This window comes from Neomonachus schauinslandi, chromosome 7 (assembly GCF_002201575.2).
Source record: "Neomonachus schauinslandi chromosome 7, ASM220157v2, whole genome shotgun sequence".
NCBI lineage: Eukaryota > Metazoa > Chordata > Mammalia > Carnivora > Phocidae > Neomonachus > Neomonachus schauinslandi.
The window spans coordinates 119,280,481-119,302,282 of NC_058409.1; the positions used below are offsets into that span (position 1 = coordinate 119,280,481).

The following is a 21,802-nucleotide window of genomic DNA, read 5'->3' on the forward strand; positions in this document are numbered from 1 at the left end:
GGGAAGAGAGAAATGGAAAACTTAATTCTTATGTCACTCATAATGTATATTACATTTGGTACTTTATTGTACATGTTAGAGTGTAAATTACTTGAATTACTTGAATGTATTGTATATTGTATTTATTTCTTGAATTTATTGTATTTTGCATGTTTTTTTATATTTTATATTTGTTGTATTTATTGAATTTATTGTATATTGTATTTATTTGTGTATTCACTTACTACACTTACTGTGTTATATTTGTTTTATATTGTATTATTCAATTTATTTATTGTATATTATATCACTTAAATTGTTTTTTATATAAAGCTTATATATTTTGCATTTATTATATATTTATTACTTCAATTTATTTTGTAATGCTTTATTGTAAATGTTAGAGTGTAAATAACTTGAAAGAGGAACTGCCAAATTTATCTTGGTATCTACCTCAGTAAATACCAAAAAATTCACTGGAGAGACCTCATTAAGTATTGTTTGACTTTATTGTATCATGAATATCATTAACAAAATGTCAGAAGGGAGGGGTGCCTGGGTGGCTCAGTCGTTAGGCGTCTGCCTTCAGCTCAGGTCATGATCTCAGAGTCCTGGGATCGAGTCCCGCATCGGGCTCCCTGCTCAGCGGGGGACCTGCTTCTCCCTCTCCCACTCCCCCTGCTTGTATTCCCTCTCTTGCTGTCTCTCTCTCTCTCAAATAAAAAAAAAAAAAGAAGGGAGAAGAAAGGAGACTTATGTCTAAAAGGAATCAATTCAAAAAGTAGAAGAAACATAGTAATACCAAAAATATTGATCAGAAAACACATTTCAGTATGTAGGAGTGTATCTTTCATGAAAACCCTGATGTGTGGAAGGGAGAAATGAAGAGGAATGAGACATGTAACATTAGATTCTTTTGAGAAGTCTTTGCTGCTTCAGACTACTGGTTAGGTGTCATTGTGGTAGATGTATATGTAAAACCAACTTCTTCCAGGTCTTGTATTTTGTTTGTTCTCCAATTTTCTTAATCCAATTAGTCTCAGAATTTTCTTTCTTTTCTTTATATCTTTTAGCAGTAAGGAGTACTAAAATTTCTCCCACAGTAACAATTGTTCTAATTTTCCTTTCCAAAAACTAGTTCAGTTTGAAAAAGTCCTGTTAGGCTGATTTTTTGTTCCAGATTTTCACTTTTCATGTCTCTTTTCCTAGGGGTACTTTCCAGCGTGTGTCATGGGAGTTCAGGTTTGTAAATTAGATCCCCGAAGAAGGACCTCTTCATTTGATTTCCCAATTGTTCCACAACCCTTTAGCTCAAGGTCAGAGGTCACAGATTCTAAATGTTTCTCAGAACATTACTGTTCTTGAACATACATACTGGATTTTTAGCATTGATTTTATGCTACCTGCACTTAAAGTTTCTCAGGTAGACAAAGACTGTGTTTTTTATTATTATTATTATTATTACTTAATTGTGTTATGTTGGAAGTCATCTTTCAGTAAAGTAATGAAATTTCCTTTTTCATTAGAAAGAAAAGAATGTCTTTCTCTTCATACACAGTCAAGTATTTTGGTATTCTAACACTGTAGAAATAAGAGTTTGGTAAACCACTTCCCTGAGAATTGCCAAGGGTTGAGTCACCAAAAGAGAACCTGAGAAAGTTAACAGTTACCACCCTGGGTCAGTCAGGGCTTAACTAGCTGGGTTTAAGATATGTCAATTATCTGCAATATTTTGAGTGAGCTAAGACTTTGGAGTACCCCCTTATGAAAAAAAGGTACTTAGTGGGCATCCCGAAAGGAAAGGTGGGCTTCAAGAAACATGGTGGCAGACTTGAGTCAGGATGGCATTTATCATCAAGGCTCCACAGCACCAGTGTGGGCAGTAGGCAAAATAGCCTAATTTTCCTAAAAGGCATAAACAACCAACACCTGCCCAGTACATGTGCTTTAGGCAATATGCATGATAAGGTACTCCAGGGGTCCAGTGATAGTATCTTCAAGGGAGACCAAAAAAAAAAAAAAAAAGGTAATTGTAAGGTATTCACAGTTCAGAGAGAGAATCTTTGGGAGATAGAAGTAAGAATAGGATTTGTAGAGACAAAGTAGATCAGAGTCAGAAAGATGATCTTGGGGGTATTAGGAAATAGACTTTAAGAGGCATTGAGGCCCCAGCTGAAGCTGGAAAAATGCCTTTCTTTAGTTTACAGACCAATTATATTTCACAAGTGAATCTCTTCTTATGTTCCTTTTCTTTATTCTTCTCTCTTCTTCTGCCGCACAATTTATTCATAAGAGTTCCTTTTTGAAATCTTAGCCCAGAAAAAATCAAGATGCCTATATGTTCAGGATGAAATGTAGTGGAGGGGGGTATATGGGCTTGTGTTTATGGATTTGTGTTTGGAAATGGGGGTGGAGTGTCAGTAGGCAAGGAAGAGAAGGGGAATGCAGGAGAACAAAGCAACTGGAAATACAGGAAAAAGAAAGAATCAAGACCAACTTATCTGTAGTGACCAGAATATAGTTTTGTTTAAAAAAATTAACATTCCACTGTTGGACAGCTCTGATGGTTACAAAGATTCTTTTAGGTTATCTCTACCCGTTGAATTAAGTTTTGCCTCCAGGAACAACAAAGAATGAACTCCTTCTTCAGCAGGACAACTTCTCAGACTCAAAGCTAAAATTATATTTGCTGTGTTATGAGGGACCAAAGAATGTGTTCACAATCTAAAAACATCTGTAGTAAAAATCGTTGATGATAATAATAAGCACATACTAAATTGTCTTAATCAAACTGTGTACTGCAAACCTCCAAACAATTCCTTTTAAATGATCTTAATATTAAGTTTCAGCTTAAATAGTATGTTCATGAACAGTTGTTAGTCCTGTTGAATTTCTCTTTTCTGGCTTTGGAACTCAAAGGATAAGCAAATTTAAATGGAAATCTGAAATTTTAAGCTCTAGCCTCTTGGTATTTAATCTCAAAGATTTTACCTTATTTAAGGTTTTCTCTTCAGGGAAGGACTTTTCCACTCAAGTGTGGAGTGGAGATTGTAAGTTAAACTCAACTCAGACAGGGAACAAATCAACAAATCACAATAAAAATGAAAAGGAAATATTTACCTCTGTGGACATGCACGTAGCATGCATTGCATGCACACGCCTGTGCACACACACATATCACTCTATCACTCTGACCTCACCCCTCAGCAACAAGAAGGCCTTACACTTACAGTTTAGAGGGCCCTACTCTTTGGACCATTGGCAGAGGTCTCTGGGCTTCCAAATTGCCTTCTTTCATGTCTGCCAGCTGAATGAGGATGAGAGTTGAATTAGCTTTGAAAATAATTCTCATTGTTGTTAATTATTTAAACTCTTTTCTTCCCTATCTAGTTATGATGCAGGCAACTTAATTTCAAATATTGTAGCCTCAGTGTTCAAATATTGCAAATTCAAATACCATAGAATAGTGTGATATTATTTCTAGTTGGCTAGAGCTTCAACTCTTGGAGTAGTCATGTTCCCTAATGGAGAATTCACATCTGAAGAGTGGACAGGAAGCATTATATCAGAAATGCCACCTTGCAAGGTTGGCTACCACAGGTGCTTCAGCTAGTTATACCTTGATCAACACCATAAATTTTGTTAGTTTGTATGGTGAGTGTCAGAGATATTTTTTTATTTGGTGAAATTTTTGGATTGTTAGCATGATGGATATGAGAAATGGGCTCACATAGATAAAATTAATAGTATTTAAGACATGTAGAATAGCTAAAATATTTTAAAAGACTTTCCATTTTTGCCTAAACAAATTCTAAGAGATAGTGAATTCTATTGCCCGTTCTTTAAGGATGATGCTCACGACTTAATCTCTAAATAATCCTATGTCATTCCATCATTGAGGAGGATTTCTGCTTGGTTAATGCTAATGTCAGAATACCAGAATCCTGCCTTTAGAATGTTATGTCCACCTCACAGAAGCCTTCCATGGAGGATGATAGTTTGACACCAAGAAGGACAGAAAGCTAGGACTTGAAGCTAACAGAGAAGTTTGCGTTGACTGTTTTGTTCTTGCTTACTAATGAAGCTAGTCAACGTGGTGGCAGAATTGGGCCTAAGGCTTGCTTTCATTATAAGTTGTTAGGTTATGAAAGAGTAGCTAAAACATGTGTACTTCCCACATTTTGAGCAATTAACATTATCCACCAAAAAGAACTAAGAGCTATGCATGACGAAAATTGCTTGCGTCAGTTTGCTATACACTCCAAGGAATTTTTTTTTCCACCTCCCTAATTCCCTATAACACCTTATATTAAGTGTCTTCAGCAGATTGAAAGAGCACAAAACAGCTTCTCATGGTCACTTTAGAATTCTCCAAAAACTCAGGTTGCCATGGGCAACCACAGAAGAAGGTTGAGAGATGAAAGGGAAAGCACATAAAGTCAGCCATGGCTGTCCTTTGCCTGGCTGATGTGATGATCCTTCCTGAAGGGCATGTGGGGACAGGGGACCAAAGTTCTTACTCCTATCAAGGGCCTCCTCCATTTAGTAAATGTCTCCATTGAGGGATTTTTATGTCCCTTTGGATTAGCTACATGGATCAAGGGCAAGAGTAAAGCCTGCATCATTTCCCTACCCCTTTCCCTTGGTGACACAATGTGTGTGGTCCTTTGGGCAGAGCCTTTTTTAAGAGCAGGGATGGTGGAATGAGTTCTCCCAGCTGGTAGGAGATGCACGCCGGAAAGGGGATACTCTGGGACAAATCAGAGACTATGTATGGCTACGTTTTTTATTACTCCTTTGTGATAGACTCCTCTCTTAGAGGAACTTTGAGATAGTCATATCACTGACATAAACTGAGTAAACATTCCATTTTCCTCATTCTGCTTTATTTTCAGTTATTGATGTCACCTGACAAGTCACTTCCTAAGTGCCTTTTGGGTTTTTGTCTCAAAAAGGAAGATGAGTTGCTTAGGGTAATGGGACAAGAAACTTTTGTTTGAGGAGAATCCAAGTACAAGGCAGTGATTAAATATCTCTGAAGCTCTGTGTGTGGCCTGGTTTTGCCTCTCATCCTTCATCTGTTGGCATTTTCTTGGCAGCCAGAGCTGGAGCCACTGGTGAGCAGTAACAAAAGGGTCAAGACCCCACTGCCCCCGGGAGGCAGATACATCACCCTGGTGAGCTGCTAGTCATTTAATCTGTACTAGGGGCCACTCAGAGAGAGAGAGGCACAAAGTTTTCTGGGAAAAGCCCACAATGTCTGGGAAACTGGACACTAAGATATCAAAACTTTAAAAATTTTATCTTTACAACTATGCACAATTTATAATCCAGGTCAATTTATGTAAGTGATACAAGTTTCTTTGAAGATAAAAGCAGGGTTTAGTATGTGCAGTTATCAGGGGCTGTTGTAACATGTTCAGGGTTTGGGTGTGTCAATTCCTGAAACTACCATGTTGCTTTTACCCGCCAGTCTGGTCATGAATAGTTCTATTGATTGCATCTGTGGCAATTTCTGGAGTTGGACTGGATTTGAAGACAGATATGGGTAGCTGGGAAATAATTATTTCTCTAGTGACAGTGACATTTTCATTTTATTTGTTGCAGAATTGCTGGTAGTCCTTGTTTTTCAGTTGTAAAACAATGTGTGCGATTGTGGTATATATCTTGTGTCTCCTTTTACTTAACCCTGTAGTGCCCTGAGTGGGTGTTTTTAGCAGGTTTTCACTGTGTTTGTAAGCATGTGTGTGTCTCTGGGTAAGCTGTGTAACTGTAGTGTAGGTCTCCAGTGTTTCAGGTAAGTAGTGGTTTTGCTGTGAAAAATGGCGGCAATTTGAAGTTATTACCATTTGGCTGGTTCTGAACAGAGAAAACCACTTTCTTTTAAGTGCTGACACCAGCAGAAAGGGAAAGGAGCAAAGCAAGTGAGAGGAAAGAGTTTGATTTCTACCTTCCAACCCTTACGCATTGAATTAAAATGTAGAGGATCATTGATGTATGGATATGGGCGAGGGGATTAGAGGCAAAGTGAATTTTGTCTCTAGGTGATCAGCTAAGAAGTATCCTATACATTTCTTGGTCTGGAACAATTGGTTCATTCATTCATTCATTTGTTCATTCAGTAGGTATTTATTAGGTGCTAGGGTTACTGTAGTAAACAGGATCAAATGCCAGACCTGGAGTAGGAGAGAAAACCAGAGGGAAACAAACCAGCAAACATGAGCATGAAGTATAACTTCAGGTCAGGTGAGAGATAGGAGGAAAGTGAGTAAGTTAGAAACCTGAATGAAGTGCAAGAGGCAACCTGACAGAACCCTGGGGGAGGGAGGGAGTGTGGAGGGAAGGAGAGCAGAGAGGGGCAGAGGGGGCTAGATCTTGGGGGACTTTGATCTCTGCTGGAGAGGTACCCTGTGAAGCTGGCACACACAGAAGTGATAGCATCTGATTTATGGCTTTAAACTCTCACTCGGGTGCTTCATCTCTTGTATATTTTACTGGCTGTGTATCAGTTCTAGCAGAAAATCATTTTATTCTCAAAATGGTGATTGAATGGTCTCATGATACTTTTCTTTTTTTTAAATAAATTTTATTATGTTATGTTAATCACCATACATTACATCATTAGTTTTTGATGTAGTGTTCCATGATTCATTGTTTGTGTATAACACCCAGTGCTCCATGCAGTACGTGCCCTCCTTAATGCCCATCACCAGGATAACCCATTTCCCCCACCCCCTCCCCTCTAGAACCCTCAGTTTGTTTCTCAGAGTCCATAGTCTCTCATGGTTTGTCTCACCCTCCGATTTCCCCCTCTTCATTTTACCCTTCCTACTATCCTCTTCTTTTTTTTTAAACATATAATGTATTATTTGTTTCAGAGGTACAGGTCTGTGATTCAGTAGTCTTACACAATTCACAGCGCTCACCATAGCACATACCCTCCTCAATGTCTATCACCCAGCCTCCCCATCCCTCCCACCCCCTACCACTCCAGCAGCCCTCAGTTTGTTTCCTGAGATTAAGAACTCATATCAGTGAGATCATATGATACATGTCTTCTCTGATTGACTTATTTCGCTCAGCATAATACCCTCCAGTTCTATCCACGTCGTTGCAAATGGCAAGATTTCATTCCTTTTGATGGCTGCATAATATTCCATTGTGTATATATACACTACATCTTCTTTATCCATTCATCTGTCGATGGACATCTTGGCTCTTTCCACAGTTTGGCTATTGTGGACATTGCTGCTATAAACATTGGGGTGCATGTACCCCTTCGGATCCCTCCATTTGTATCTTTGGGGTAAATACCCAGTAGTGCAATTGCTGGGTGGTAGGGTATCTCTATTTTCAACTCTTTGAGGAAAATAGAGTTTTCCTCCATACTGTTTTCCAGAGTGGCTGCACCAGCTTGCATTCCCACTAACAGTGTAGGAGAGTTCCCCTTTCTCCGCATCCCCGCCAACATCTGTCGTTTTCTGACTTGTTAATTTTAGCCATTCTGACTGGTGTGAGGTGGTATCTCATTGACGTTTTGATTTGGATTTCCCTGATGCCGAGCGATGTTGAGTACTTTTTCATGTGTCTGTTGGCCATTTGGATGTCTTCTTTGGAAAAACATCTGTTCGTGTCTTCTGCCCATTTCTTGATTGGATTCTTTGTTCTTTGGGTGTTGAGTTTGATAAGTTCTTTATAGATTTTGGATACTAGCTTAAAGCTGTAAAAACCCCAGGATTCCAGAACTGCAAGTTTGTAATATTTACTTTTGACTGGGGCTTGAAAAGGAACAATAGGGCAGTTGCGAAGTAGAATATTAACTGTATATTCATATATGTTCATAACTGATAGGGGAAAAAAGAGAGGTATAATTAAAATGCCAAGAAAATAATTATTCTTAGTTGATCTGTTTGCTATATAGCTGCTTTCTGTGGTCAGACTTTGTAGTGGTATCTGCAGTTTGTCTGTTATGCAGTTCTGTATCAGACATCTGAGTGTATAGTGCAGTGAGTCGGATGAAGGGCCCAGGAGATGGCTGACTGGGCTGGAAACTCATCTCTGCCATTACTAATTAGATACTTCACTGCAGGGGGCCTCTGAATAACTGCAAGTGAGGCATAGCATGAGTATTCCCCTTGTGGGGTTGTGTGAGCATTAAATGAGATAATACATAGGAATCGTTCCTGACATATCTTAAATACTCAGTGAAAGCTAGCTATTTTTGTTTCTGCTAAAGAAATTCCAACCATGGAAAATTTTCACTTTTCATATATGATAAATCAGATAGCTTATTTTATATAATTTGGAACCTCAAATGGAATCCAGAATATGGTGTTTGGGAGTTAGCACCCACTATTGGGGTGACATTATATATCATATATAATTACATATAAATATGATGTTGTATATAAATACAATATATTATCTATAACATATAAATATAATCTATATTACATAGGGTGCCCTAGACAAGACTCATTGTTGAGAGTCTTCCAAGTCTGGGGCAGGTTTTATGAATGGAGGGTGGTAGGAAGGGATTTGTAGGGAAAGAGGAGGGTTTCTATGAGGCAAAGACACAGGAGCTGAATCAGCAAAAACCTGCAAATGAAATAAACAGGTTGGGGATGTGTGGGAGAAGGTATGGCTGCCAGTGGGGATGTTCCTGAACTTAGATTTTTATATTCTATCATCTCAATGTCTTTTTACCATCATTTTCAACTGAGTTCACTAAAGGACATTTTAAAATGTGAAAATGTTAATGTGAGATTTAAATATAGAAGTCCCTGGGAAAATAGAATTGTCCTACAATGTTTTGTTTTGTGTCAAATTTGCTAAACACACTTGTTCTATAAAAATGAAAATACTTGTTTTGTAACCATATGTATGTCCCTCAGTGTACTGCTTGCCTTTGAAAATGCCAGTGATTTAAATAGCTGCTTTAGAATAGATTTCAGCTTGTATTTATCATTGGTCTTAACCAATAACATATAATCTTTTTCCTGAGAGGCTAAGATTTCTCTCCCTCATCCAAGATACATAAGATTTCAAATAATTTAATTTATAAATAGAAACAATAATCCTAAAAACATCCCTCTTTGAAAGAGATGAAACTTTTTTCATGGGTTCCAGCTAGATATTCCCAGGGGCGTACTGCCCCTCTGATGGCATACTTAGATCAAAAAACCAAATCTCTTCGCCATTTGTAAGTCTCTTAACCCTTTAATCATGGATCAGGGAAAAAAAGCTCCATTTTGTGAATGAATTCAATATCCTGTTTTCTTTCTTATATTTCTCTTTCCCTTTACTCTTCTTTTTTTTCTCTCTCTCTCTTTTTGGTGCCTGACTGCAGAAAGAGTTGGTTCCTCCAGAAGCCTGCCTCCTGGGCCATGTGGTGTAACCCCCATGGATGGGCACCACTTGGCACCTGAATGGGAAGGAGCTGAATGCCTCAGATGATGCCCTGGGCATCCTCATCACCTGAGGGACCCTGGTCATCACTGCCCTCAACCGTTACACTGGGGGGTGGGAGCAGTGTATGGTCTGGATGCCTGCAGGGGCCATGGCCAGCACACCAGCCACTATGACACAAGCCAGGAATTGAGGAGGACTCAGGAGTTGAGCCTTGAAGGTGTATGGGACAACCTTTATCTTGAATTTTTTGAGTCCTCACATATCATTCTCACACCTTCAACAATGAAATTCAGCTCTCTGCCTTGTGTGCTTAGACCCGAGCCCAGTGCATGGTGATAGAGATCTTTCCATAGTGAGTTTAATTTTCATAGTGAGATATTTCTGTGGTGAGTTCAATCAAATCATGAATCAGGTGATTGTCACAGGTGATTGTCTCTCTCTTGCTAGCCCGTTCTGTTTCCCATTCCCCCCGTTTCTTACTGTTTTTCATCTCCTTTCCCTTTGGGAACAGTTTTTGTGATTAAGAGAAGAAAAACAATAAGAAGGCTCTTACCATGCAGGGGGAGCCATGCTGTGGTATCATGATGTGAGCTCACTTCGCTCTGTGACACTTGTTCTAAATCATACATGCTGTTGTTAAACTCTTGCATTGTTTCTCATTTTAGAGGGGAGTGACCCTATTTGACACAGATTTTCAATGACAATATTTTACACAGAAACTGCACTGAATAAAGGACGATAAGGGATACAAAATTGTCCAAAATGGTCTCTGCATCATGAAAAAGCAATCTCTATTGCTTTTTCAACTAACCAGTTAAGAATTTCATTCTGGATCAAGCAGAGGAAGGAGATGGAGGGCAGGAAAAATATCAGAAAGATAAAGCAGGGAATTTGAGAGAATTTGTTGCTGAATAACTATAAGATTAAGAGTTAATCATTGTATGGTTTATAGTAGGAAAATAATTATTTTTTACTGGTTTTGAGATTTTAAAAATCCCTTAAGCCTAATTGCAATAATAATCTGTTGGTCAGTGTTTATTCATTACTCACTCTGTGCTTAGTACACAACAACTGTCAGGAATGTGGCCATATTGGCCATGATCCCTAACCTAATTATAAGAACGGAGACAAAAACATTAATAAAGTTAGAAAAATCAAAATAATTCTAATTATCAGGAGACTATTGCTGTAGGACTACAAATTAAATCAGTCGTAGGCAGACATATATCAAAACTCAAATCCCATGACTCAGTGGGTATTTGAGTAGGACAGATTTTGAGAGGCTCTCACTGAAAACTTTTTTGCAGATGAATAAATTAGATAAGGAGAAAGAATTTGGAGCTCTTTTGAACTTTTCTTTCACCAACTAGTCTTAGGATGGCATAGTTATCATTAAGGAATATATTGTGTATTTCAGATTTAAGTGATAGGGCTGGTAAAATATAATTTGTGTGATGAATATTTTAGAAGCACTTAATTGCATTTGAAATACCTCTTTAGGGGGCCAGGATATCAGATAAAATGCTCACAGGCACCACCTCCGCATTTCCTTTGGTACAAAGATCTGTGGGTGGAGAAGCAAAGGAGGGAGGGCCAGCTGCAACTTTGGGTGAGGCCACAAAGGCACATCTTTCAGATGGTATTGTTGGCACTGCCCTATGAAGTCTCTAACTTAATTTCAGTAGAGCAAAATAAATATAAATAAACCTCCAGGCAAATGAATATGTCACTAGAAGTAGTATGGGTAGGAAAGATAAAATGGAATCCGGAATTCTGGCAGCCCTAGGTTAGAATTTGCTTTATCACTTATGAGCTGCAGTTAGTCTGAGCAAGCTGTTGATATTGTCTGCTTCCCCTCACTATAAATCCCTTGAAGGTAGAGATTCTGTCTTTAAAAAATGTTTTTATGATTATAAATATAATGGATATTCATGGTAGAAAGATGGAAGAACAAAGTAGAAAATAAAAGTCACCCTTTATGTAAATACTATAGCCCTGAACATTTTGTGACACATCTTTCCAGATCTTTTCTTTCATGTGTATATATTTAATCAAAATTGTTATTATTTAAATATGTCCATGTCCTGGTTCTTTTTATCCCTAGTGCCTGGTATATAGAGAAGTTTAACAAGTGTATGTTAAATGAATAAATAGCCTTGAACCTCTTGGCCCTTAGATCCACCCTAGAAAAAATGGAATATTATAGTGTCTGGAGTTCTGAAGGTTGAATGAGATGCTGGGTATGCAGGGCTCATTCATTGACTGGTATACAGCAGACACCCTGTAATTCAAAGTTGTTATTGCTATTATTTTTATTTCTCATTGAAAAGGGAGAGATATACTATATAGTGTGATTCAGAGGATTTGAAATCATTCATGATGGCCTTTACTTACAGTTTGGAGACAGGTAGTAAGTCTAATATAAAGTGTTTATAATGCCAGAGCATGGGAATGTGCTATGAAGCCTAATACAGAAATGGCATTGTATTGGCAAAACCTGTCACTGAAGTCAGGGATATGAAAAAAATTGAGCTGGTTACAGAGTGTTTTGCTGTGGGCGTGGTGACTTTTATCTTAAGCTGTTTCTTTTTCTTCTTCTTTTTTTTTTCTTAAGCTGTTAAGATACAACTTGGCCTCTAATACCAACATGTTCATGACTCAAACTCCCTAGTGTTAAGGATCTCAAGTCTTCTTTCTTTCTTGTAGGTTTCTTTGTATAAACCTGTTGTGGACCTGGATTGAGTATAGGAAATGCTTTTAGTGGAGCCAGAGGCAAATGTTCCCCTGGGTCCTTGATCCTCACTCACTGGAAGTGCTAGTAGGATTGGAGCCATAGGTGGGCAGTTACCTTGCAGAATGCTGTAGAGGAGGAAGGACCTCAGAAATCCACCATCCCAGTAACTTTGTTTTCCACACAGTGAACTAAGGCCGAAAGAGCTTATGTGAATTTCTCAAGGCCACACACCTAACTGGTGGTGCAACTAGGCTTAGAAACAAAGGTTCCTGTGAAGCAGCAAAATGTAGAAGAAAGAACACAGGTTGGAGTCAGGCTGCTTTAGTTTGAATCTTGGTTCTGCCACTTAATAGGTATTTAGAGGGCTTTGAATCTCTCTGAACTTCATTTTCATCTGTAAAACCAGAATAAAATATCTAGGGCTGCTATAACAAATTATCATAAACTCGATGCCTTAAAACGAAAGAAATTTATTGTCTCACAATTCTGGGAGCCAGAAGTCCAAAATCAAGATGTCTTTGGGACTATGCTGCCTCTGAAGGCTCTAGGGAAAGATCCTTCCATGCTTCCTTGTAGCTTCTGGTGGTTGCTGGCAGTGCTTGAGTTTCCTAGGCATACAGCAGCATCACTGTTGTCTCTGCCTTTGTTGGCACATGGTCTTCCCAATGTGTGTCAGTCTGTTTCTGTGTCTTCACATGGCCTTGCTAGGACCTCAGTCATTGGACTTGGGATTCACTCTAATCCAGTATGGCCTGATTTTCACTAATTACATCTGCAAAGACACTATTTCCAAAAAGGTCACATTCTGAATTTCTGGGTGGGATAAGAAATTTTTGAGGGATGCTATTTAACCCAGCACACTAGTGTATAGCACTTTTGCCTGGATTAAATAATACATTGTCTACAAATTATCTAGCATGGTTGCTGGCACATATGTTAGTTCATATGTTAACTCAACAACTGTTAGTTCTCTTCTTTTCTTTCCAGCCCCACTTGGCCACTGTAGAACTCCAGAACACCGAATTCATTCTGTTTCCAGTCAGCATCTTTCTCCTGAGATTATGCTGGTATGTTCCCAGCCTTCTTCACTGGGCTGGTTGTAATTGTTTTGGGTATCCATTCTTTTATTGAGATTCCGCACATTTGTAGCTTTCCTAGTTCTAATTCTCAAGGAGTTTTACCGTAAATATAGTTGGAGAAAAAACAACAGAGGACTGTAGGCTGCAGTATCAGTAAAGGGAGTGCTTTTTATTTAATTAGCAAAAACAAAGAAGTACATCCAATTTCGACAAGGATACTGTGAAAAAGTAAACTAATAATACTTTTGTTGGGGCCCTTTAAACTGTTACACCTTTTCCAAAAATCAATAAAAATATTATACTTTTGCTTTATTAATCCCAGAACTGGGAATCTGTTCCAAGGTAATAATTCAATATAGAAAACACCACGAATATTTATCAAAACATGATTTATGATAGTAAGACTTTGGAAATAACATAAGTGCCTAACAGTAGGGATAGTTTAGATAAAGTATGGTTTGCCCATTTGAAGGAACATTATACAATTATTAAAATAATTATAAATATGAAAAATATGACTTATTGTTAAGTGAGAAAAGAAATTAACAATTACAAATAGATTCATATGTGTCTGTAATAAGCACATGGAGTAATGTCAGAATGATTTAATTTTTTTCCATGTTGTAAATTTTCTATAATTTAAAAATATTTCTGTATAATTTTAAATAGGAAAATGATAATGTATGGAGATAATCCATACATTTGGGTGACTTGGTAGATATCCCATTTCATCTTGGGTGCTAGAAAGAGGCTGTGATGCTTACAACACTGCTGTTGGCATTAGGTGGAGGCAAGTGTCATTTCTCAAACAGACTAGGACAAACCGGTTTGTGGAGAAGTAGCTAGCCAGGGGATTCCTACCTGCATTACCAGTGGTCAAAACTCATGAGTTATGGGGCCAGTGAGTAACCCTGACCACAGACCAACAGCCCCCTCCAAGAAGAACTCAAGTAGATGGATGCTAATATTACTTACATCAAGAAAAGTCTAAAAAGTCAAAACAAATATGTAACAACAAAAACAAATTGCAAAAATTTTTTGGTATGATTTACATTTTGTTTCTGGTGAATACATAATAATCCTCCCCTCCCCCAACAAGTAAGGAGAAAATGAAAATATTATTGAGATACATAAGTTTAAAGGTTATTGTAGGTTACTTTGGACTGTGAATACAAATTTAATAGAGATGATACAGCTTAATGATTTATCTTTTTGATACTAGTAAAGTCAAAGAATTCATAACTCATTGTCTCAATTTTATTTCCTCATGCTATTAGTTAATTCTGGTCATTTATTTGGCAGATATTTATTGATTTTTTTAAAAAGATTTTATTTCTTTATTTGGCAGAGAGAGACACAGCGAGAGAGGGAACACAAGCAGAGGGAGTGGGAGAGGGAGAAGCAGGCTTCCCGCCAAGCAGGAGCCTGATGCAGGGCTCGATCCCAGAACCCTGGGATCATGACTTGAGCCGAAGGCAGATGCTTAATGACTGAGCCACCCAGGTGCCCCAGATATTTATTGATTCTTACTACAGTCTTAGACTTGATTTCTTGTAAAGTGGGATATCTCATGTTAATTTTCTGAATTTCTATTTGTTAAGTTTACTATTACAGTAATTTTACAACATTTCAAAAAGAAGGAAAACATACATCATTAAGTTTAAATTCCATTGTATCTTCTCAAAGAAGTGGTTCTCAAATTTAATGTGTGCAGGAATCACCTGAGAAGATAGTTAAAAATGCAGTTTTCTAGGCCTTAACCTCAGAGGCTAGAGGTGGAGCCTGGACATCTTTGAAAGGAGGAAAACAAAGGATTCTGTTGCAGGTGGGCTACGGTTCATACTTTACAAAAGTGAAAAGTTAGCCACATGAAAACATGTGCCCAGAAATATTTTCCTTAAATATTTGAGGTTGAACATTAAGTATCACAGTGAAAAAATAAATAAATAAAAATGAAAAGTATTAAAAAATAGGCATTGTTTACCAAAACATGGTTTTTCTTTTCCTTTTTTGGAGGTATGTAAGGAAAGCTCATCATCAAGCTGTAGATGATGTCAACTCTTCTATTCCTAGCACATTTTTGACACGTAACCCTTTTATTTCACAACAAACATGCTGAGGCAATGTTCCTTTTCTTTTAAGAGCTGATGATTGTCAGTTAATTATATCACACATTGAAGGAAAATTAATAAGGAATGCATTCAGCTACAACTTGCATTTTCAGTATTATTATCACATAGGAGTACATTTCAAAAACTAATATTAGAATCTAGATTCTCGTAATGGAGTGTCTACTGTGAAAACCATGTGTAATTGTGTTCCTTAGACTGCATTGTAAGATTCATCCATCCTGTGGTGTCTGAGCTATGAGATAATAATGCTTTTCTCTGTTAATGAGACACTTTCCTCAGTATGCTAGGTCTTTCTATTTTTCTTTCTTGAGAAAGCAGATGGGTGATTTATTTAAAATATGTCTTACAAGAGAATGATATATAAATCAGTTAAGCCTCACCTTTTTTCATAGTTGCCTTTACCTGCAGAATTATCTAACATAATAAAATGAGGGTAGACTCTAAATTAAAGATTGTTAAGGCAATGTTTCTTAAACTTTTTATGCATAAGAATAATATACTATTTATAATGTGTTTATTAATATTCAGATTTTTGGGCCTCCATACCAATTTATTAAATCTTAAGTAAGGGCTGAGAATTTACATTTTAACAAACATCCCAGTTTGTTAAACATTGATGGACTGCCTTATATACTTTGAGGATTTCTCCTCTTGGGAACTTTATAAAATAGCTTAAGGGAGGTAATTTTGAGTGGTATGTTTTAAGACCATTGCAGGAACTTACTTTGAACCTTAATTAAGGGGAGTTTAGCAGCTTAAAAGAAGCATGGCAAAGTTTTCCAAACATGGATTTCATATTTGTATGGCTATTGGGAATAAGTAAATCATTGTATTTCCTTTTGGAAAGCCATGTATTGGAAAGTCTGGCTTTTGGCAAGACCAGAAGTTATCAGGATATCCAAAACCCTGATGATAAAAGAACCAAAGGAGTAACCAAGTGTGACAGTGATCAATGGCACTATGCCAGGCAGTGCTCTGAGCTTCTTATATGTATTAATGTAGTTAGCTTTACAAGTATCCTGTAAAGTATTGTTATTTGCTCATTTTACAAATGGGGAAACAGAGGCAGTGAGAAGTTAAGTAACTCATCCCCTTGTGAGAAACAGAGCCAGGCTTGTTCAGACCCTGAGCAGTCGAACTTGGGATCTGGGCCTCCACCACTGCACTATGCCACCAACAAAGGGCCGGTTCTCTGGGCAATTCATTTACCTTTCAACCAGACTAGGGGTTTTTTATATTAAGACAAGTACCTACAAAGACAAAGCAAAGAACTGCATGCCACTTAGAGCTTTTTTTAAAATTTATTTTATTTTATTTTTTATTTTTTTGACAGAGAGAGACATAGTGAGAGCAGGAACACAAGCAGGGGGAGTGGGAGAGGGAGAAGCAGGCTTCCCGCAGAGCAGGGAGCCCAATGCGGGACTCGATCCCAGGACCCTGGGATCATGACCTGAGCCGAAGGCAGACGCTTAACGACTGAGCCACCCAGGCGCCCCACTTAGAGCTTTTTGACCTACAGCTCCTAAAATTTCTAGAGAAGGCCAACATGAGAGAAGAAATAAAAGTAATAGCAAAGGCATTTACTTAAGTAGTTAAATTTTCTTGAACATTTGCTCTCAGAATAACTATAATCTTTTTGCTTGTATGAGTGCTTTACTTCTCTTAGAGTCTAGAGTAGACAGGAAATTTAGGGATCATTTGGCTCAACAGTAAGTATTTCTCTAATTAATGAATGAAAAGTTGGGCTCATTTTGCACATCTACAAGGATGTTCTGTAGGCGGATCAATCCAACAAGTTGCATAACTATCCTTAGAATTATGGAGGGAATTTTAGAAGTGAGTTAAGTCTAGAGAGAGTAGATGTGCAGATGTGGTCCCATGTCAACCTCCAGGGAGGGTACACTGGGAAGACTGGGACCCCATGCCTGAGTGGGATGATCTATGTGCCTGGGCTTCAGCCTGAGAGTCTAGGATGAGTGGAGGATGGCTGCCCAAGTAGGGTGGACTTGCTTTGTACCAGTGGTTTCTTTATTAGTTTTCTGTTGCTGCTGTAACAAGTTACCACAACTTAGTGGCTTGAAACAACACCAATCTATAATCTTACAGCTCTGTGCATTGGAAGTCTGATGCAGATCTCACTGACTTAAAATCAAAGTGTCAGCAGTGCTGTGTTCCTTTTTGGAGGTTCTAGGGGAGAATCCTCTTCCTTGCTTTTTCCAGCTTGTAGAGGCTGCCTGTGTACCTTGGCTTGGGACTCTCTTTCTCCATTTTCAAAGCCAGCAATGGCAGGTTGAGTTGTTTTTGCATTTTATCACTCTGATTTCCTCTCCTATATCCTTCTTCCACTTTTAAGAGCCTTTATGGTTATGCTGGGCCCACTCACATAATGGAAAGTGATCTTCCTTTTTTAAGGCCAGCTCATTAGCAACTCTAATTCCATCTGCAACCTTAAATTCCCCTTTGCCATGTAACCCAACATATTCATAGGCTCTAGGGAGTTGGGCATGGACATGGACATGGATATTTTGCAGAGATCTTGATTCTTCCTACCACAGCTTCCTAAAGAGTAAGGCGATTAGGGAGAAGGGATGTATTCCAGGATGTAGGGTTCAGTCATCCAGGACTGGCTGGATCACTTGGAAGGAAAGCCTCCTGCTCCTGTTCTTGGCAGTTGCAGATTCTGGCAGAGGCTGGTGGAGGGAGTGTGAGCTGGTTGGCAGAATGAAGATGGAGAGACGGTCATACCTGGAAAGGCTGACAGATCCTTGTTGACTGAGAATGCCTCACCTTCTATGCACTGACTTCATTGAGTTGTTTCTAATGGTTTTAGAGAAAGAAGGTACTAAGGATTTTTCTCTTGTAGAAGGAAAAACCAAGTCCCTCACCAGCTCAGGCATAGGACAGGTAGGGAGGAACACTTACAGAATTGGAATCCTAGGTAAAAGAGGTAGAAACATGAGCCACATATGTCTTTGATTGAAACTGAGCCTGCCTACCTTTCCCCTTCCCTCCCTCCCTTCCTTTCAGTTTTCGAATTTGTGCTGTTGATGTGTTTTGGGAAGGTATTATTACATAAGCACTGCTATTATCTAAACAGGTTGTGTGTCCGTAGGGTCAGAATTGGGTTCATTCTAATAGAAAACATCACTAATTAATAAGAGCAAAATTTCAGTCACATTTTTAAACTTTATCCTACCAATTAAGAGCTAAAGCATTAAGTGAAAAAGAGCATGATTTGCAGAGTGGGGGAGGTAATACAGAATCTACTTAAAAAAAATTATACAGTTGAATGTTGGAGGTGTTTGTTTTATAAGTTAAGCAAAGTGGAAGTCGTATATTTGGACCCAAGAGAAGAATCACATGACCTCCTGAGTGAAAAGAAGACCACAAGTCATTAGTCATCTAGTTGATATTATTTAAATCATGCAAAATGCCGCCTGTATATAGTTACAGGACTTTCCATTTGTTCTCCAAAGCAGACTAGACCTGCCTTAGGTCAGTTTATGTGCTTACCTAATTCCTGTTGTTTGGGTGTCTGCATGGACAGGAAGATCGAAATAGTTGGGGACTTGCCTGACACAAAGCCGAAGCTATTGGAAAGAGTGCTTTGAACTGAGGCATCATGGGCCCCATGTGGTGAAGAGGAAGCCACAAAAAGCATCAGAACATAAAAATATAGGTCATATCTGCCACCCTGGGCACAGAGGGTGCGCCTTCTTGCCACCAAGAGCCTGGGAAGGAGGCCGGAAGGATATACATCAGGAGATACATTACTGTTAACTACAAAGGGTAGATATTTTTTTGTGTGTCTTTGACTCTTTTTTCTCCCAGTAGAGGTACCTCTCATCTCCTGCACTGGATGGGGGGGCACTGGATGGAGGGGGTGCTGGTGGTGGGGAGGTTGCCAACAGACTTCCTCTGGAGAACTGCATAGATTTTTCTATCATTTTTGAAGGTTCTTTGTATAAAAACAAAACAGAAACAAAACTTTAGTATGCAAAGCATTGAACTTTTAGCGAGTCTCTTGTAAAAATGAGCTTATTTGAGCGTAAAGTAAAATGGCAAAGTTTAAAGGAGAAGTGAGTGGCAACCTGATGAAAATAACCAGAAATAGCCATTCAGCAGGAAGAATGTCTTCTTAAATTCTCTTTATTTATCTCAGTTCTTCCAATTTGCCTGGCTCTAGGTGTCTTAAGTATGTTCCAAGAGGAGCTTTACCTAAGGGCACTCAGTGTTTACAAAGCAGGGAGATTTTTCTTAAATACTGGCACTCTGTCCTTTCCCCTAAAGTCCCACTTCTGCTATTTGACTACTTTTTGCTTAACAGTCACACAACCTCAGGCTTCCTTTGCTCATGTGTCCTCCAGCTCCATCTTTATGTTTCCTTCCCTCATAGGGTGACTTTGCCCTTCTATTGAGTCCTTGATGCTCCCCAGAGCTCCTCCTTGGTAAATCATCTAAGCCTTGCAGACTCATGCCCCTATGCATGAAAGAAATCAGAAATAGAAAGAAGATTATTATTTGTATCCATGGCAATCCAAAACAGTAAACCCATCTGATAGTACTAAACTTTTATTTATTTATTTATTTTGCAAGTTCCACCTGCTTTAGGTCAATCCAATCAAAATCAAAACTAGCGTTTGGCAGACTATGGCCCGAGGGTCAACTCCAGTTTACTGCCTATTGTACAGAATTGTTTTTACATTTCCAAACGGTTGAAAAAATCAAAAGAAGAATAATATTTTAAGATACATGAAAGTTATATGACATCCAAATTTTAGTGTCCAAAAATGAAGTTTTATTGGAACTCAGTTGCTCTCATTCATTTACGTATTGTTTAAAGCTGCTTTTGCTCTATTTTGGCAAAATTGGCTTGCAAAGCCTGAAATATTTACTATGTGGTCCTTTATAGAAAAGGTTTGCTAACTCTTGATTTAAATCCATTTTAAAATTTACGTATTAACTAGTCAGTTGTCCACTAGAGAGCAAGATTCTCAAGGGCAGAAATGCTATTTTGATCATTATTACAACCTTGGTGGTTAACACAGTGACTGACATGTAGCCGTTACTCAGTTGATATTTGTTGCAAAGATTTACAATGATGTAACTTATAGACAACTTTCAGAAACATACCTATTACATGATATCTGTTTTGGGAAGACTTACCAACCAGGCAAGAGGTGCATACTTTTGCTCCCTAGCTTTCCTCTTCCCTTATACATATTATGGAACATTTACACTTAGATTATAGTAAAACTTTTTAACTGGTTTTTAAAATTTGGAATATATTGAGTTTTCTGTAATTGGAGATTTTGTTTTTAAAATTATGTACTCTTCTCAGACGCTGTGTACTGGTTATCTATTGCTGTATGCAAACTACCATAAACCTGGTGATTTCAAATAAGCATTATAGCTCATGACCAGAAGGGGGTGGTCCTCTTTTTGTGCTTAGCACAGCCATGGTTCATGGTCCCAAGAAGCATCTGAAGTGGGAAAGTGATTCAGTTCCAAAGCAGTGGATGCTGGATAAAGTGACCTGTGTGTTTGCCCCTCCCCCATCTACTGGTCCCCATAAGCTGAGATAGTGACTCCATCTCATCATTTTCCTAAGGAATAGGCTTAAGTATGCCCTAACAGGGGATGAAGTAAAGATCTGTTTGCAGTGTTTTATTAAGATTATGGCAAGGTCAGAACTGATATAACCTACCCTGCTGGTTTTATGGATGTCATCAGCACTAACAAGAGTGGGGAGAATTTCCATCTGATCTATGACACCAAGGGTCACTTTGCTCTTCATCGGATTACACCTGAGAAGGCCAAGTATAAGTTGTGGAAAGTGAGAAAGATCTTTGTGGAGACAAAAGGAATCCCTCATCTGGTGATCCATGATGCTTGCACCATCTGCTGTCCTGATCCCCTCATCCAGGTGAGTGACACCATTCAGATTGATTTGGAGACTGGAAAGATTACTGATTTCATCAAGTTTGATACTGGTAAGTTCTATATGGTGACCAGAGGTGCTAACCTGGGAAGAATTGGTGTGATCATCAACAGAGAGAGACACCCTGGTTCTTTTGATGTAATTCACGTGAAAGATGCCAATGGCAAGAGCTTTGCCACCCAGCTCTCCACAACATTTTTGTTATTGGCAAAGGCAACAAACCATGGATTTCTCTTCCCTGTGGAAAGGGTATCCATCTCACCATTGCTGAAGAGAGAGACAAGAGACTGGTGGCCCAACAGACCAGACCCCAAGAGACCCCATCTCTTGAAGGAAAGAGTATCAAAGAAGTTTTGGCCTTTCTTGATCTGCCATAGGCTGCTTCTAGTTTGGTTTTTAACTTTAATAATTCCAGTTAAGTACAACAGCGCCCCCGGCCCCCCCCCCCCCCCCCCCCCCCCCCCCCCCCACCCCCTTTTTTCTCCCCCCTTTTTTTTTTTTTTTTTTTTTTTTTTTTTTTTTTTTT

General features: G+C 38.5%; 1 pseudogene; it reads left to right on the forward strand.

Moving 5' to 3' along the window:
* Positions 1–20,794: 20,794 nt before the first annotated feature.
* Positions 20,795–21,653, forward strand: LOC110585131 (annotated as a pseudogene).
* The last annotated feature ends 149 nt before the right edge of the window (positions 21,654–21,802 follow it).